The sequence below is a fragment of the Pituophis catenifer genome, unplaced genomic scaffold (genome assembly GCF_029215685.1).
Source record: "Pituophis catenifer annectens isolate HBS135680 unplaced genomic scaffold, rPitCat1.0.hap2 SCAF_8, whole genome shotgun sequence".
In the NCBI taxonomy this organism is placed as follows: domain Eukaryota; kingdom Metazoa; phylum Chordata; class Lepidosauria; order Squamata; family Colubridae; genus Pituophis; species Pituophis catenifer.
The window spans coordinates 81,710,656-81,713,155 of NW_027256888.1; the positions used below are offsets into that span (position 1 = coordinate 81,710,656).

General features: G+C 45.3%; 1 protein-coding gene across 1 annotated transcript in view; it reads right to left on the bottom strand.

Moving 5' to 3' along the window:
- The window catches only part of ADAM33 (ADAM metallopeptidase domain 33), a 75,675-nt gene that overhangs the window by 41,171 nt on the left and 32,004 nt on the right, over positions 1 to 2,500 (bottom strand). The window lies entirely within an intron of this gene.

Genomic DNA, 2,500 nt, shown 5'->3' on the forward strand with positions numbered 1-2,500 from the left:
AAATGGGATTGCTAATGTAAGTCAATAAAAAAAAAAAATTAAAAACTGAACTGGTGTAGTTCAGCAATAAACAATGGAGAGGTTTAACATTAAACCGATTTTTTAATTGTTCAATGATGTATTACTGAAACAGTTTAATATAAACCATTATATTAATTATATGAATAGTTTATATTAAACTCATATCCTCCTCCCCTTCCCCACTCTGCAAAATAAAATAAAAAGAAAACACCCTTCTAGCACTGATGATGTTACCTAGCTGGGTCATGAAACGTCTAAATGTCTGCAAGAAAACAAACAAGCTCAGAGAGCACCAAGGAGCCCCACACTCCTCCTCCTCCTCCTCCTCCTCCTCCTCCTCCTCACAATCCCCACTCCTCCTAACACTGATGATGTTACTTACTTGGGCCATGAAACATCTGCAAGAAACAACCAAGCTCAGAGAGCACCAAGGAACCTCACACTCTTCCTCTTCCTCTTCCTCCTCCTCCTCCTCTTCCTCCTCCTCCTGACAATCCCCACTCCTCCTAGCACTGATGATGTTACTTACTTGGGCCATGAAACGTCTGCAAGAAACAACCAAGCTCAGAGAGCACCAAGGAACCCCACACTCTTCCTCCTCCTCCTCCTCCTCCTCCTCCTCCTCCTCCTCCTCCTCCTCCTCCTCCTCCTCCTCCTCCTCCTCCTCCTCCTCCTCACTTCTAGCAGATGGATAGAAGAAGAAAAGTACTGATGCTTTTGAACTTTGGTGTGTGGTCCAGTTGTTTAGGCATCAGACTAGAAAGCAGGAGAGAGAGAGTTCTCGTCCCACTTTAGGCATGAAAGCCAGCTGGGTGACTTTGGGCCAGCCCAACCTACCTTAAAAGATTGTTGTGAGGAAAATAGGAGGAGGAAGGTCTGTTGAATATGTTCACCGCCTTGAGCAATTTGCAAAAATAATAAAGGTAGCATGCAGATAGGTAGGTAGATATAGATAGATAGATAGATAGATAGATAGATAGATAGATAGATAGACAGACAGACAGATACAGACAGACAGAGAGAGAGACAGATAGACAGACAGATAGATAGAAAGATAGACAGACAGATAGATGGATAGATAGACAGACAGATAGATGGATAGATAGACAGACAGATAGATAGAAAGATAGACAGACAGATAGATAGAAAGATAGACAGACAGATAGATGGATAGATAGACAGACAGATAGATGGATAGACAGACAGACAGACAGACAGACAGATAGATGGATAGATAGATGGATAGATAGATAGATAAATGGTATCTTTGTATGTATGCATAGATTAGATAGATAAAGATGGATAAATAGATAGAGAAATATATATATACCGTGTTTCCTCTGTCTTATATTTTTTTGAACCCTGAAATAAGCGCTTGGCCTTATTGCCATGTGCTCAAAAGCCCGATTGGGCTTATTATCAGGGGGTGTCTTATTTTGGGGGAAACAGGGTATCTATCTATCTATCTATCTATCTATCTATCTATCTATCTATCTATCGAGAGAGAGAGAGAGAGAGACACCAAGAAAACAAAGAAATGGATCATCAAATGAATCGACGCTTGAGTTCTCACTCATGCCACAGATGACATATGTGGGGTGAGATTATCCCTATTTTGGACACCTTAAGTGACGGGCCAGCTCTCTGCAAGAGGCTCTGATGCTGGGAATGGTGGACAAAAAAAGAGCAAGAAGATGACCAGCAGCCAGGAGGATGGAGGCAACCTTGGAAGATCTGAAGGACCAGGCTGGGGTCAAATCACCCTGAGGAAGATCTATCTATGGGTTTGTGAAGACTTCCTTCCTTCCTTCCTTCCTTCCTTCCTTCCTCCCTCCCTCCCTCCCTCCTTCCTCCCTTCCCTTTGTCTCTTTCTCCTTCCTTTCTTCCTTCCTTCTTCCTTCTCTCCCTCGCTTCCCCTTTCTCTCCTTCCTTCCTTCCTCCTTCCTTCCTCCCTCCCTCCCCTTTGTCTCTTTCTCCTTCCTTCCTTCCTTCCTCCCTTCCTTCCTTCCTTCTTCCCTGCCTCCCTCCCTTCCCTTTGTCTCTTTCGCCTTCCTTCCTTCCTTCTTCCCTCTCTCCCTCGCTTCCCCTTTCTCTCCTTCCTTCCTTCCCTCCTTCTTTCCTGCCTGCCTGCCTCTCTGCCTCCCTCCCTCCCTTCCCTTTGTCTCTTTCTCTTTCCTTCCTTCCTCCCTCCCTCCTTCCCTCCCTCTCTCCCTTCCCTTTGTCTCTTTCTCCTTCCTTCCTTCCACCCTCCCTTCTCCTTCCCTCCCTCTCTCCCTTCCCTTTGTCTCTTTCTCCTTCCTTCCTTCCTTCCTCCCTCCCTCCCTCTCCTTCCCTCCCTCTCTCCCTTCCCTTTGTCTCTTCCTTCCTTCCTTCCTTCCTTCCTTCCTTCCTTCCTTCCTTCCTTCCTTCCTTCCTTCCTTCCATTATTTCAGCCTTGCAGGAAACCCGGCAACTAATGAATTACCCTTACTACCAGCAA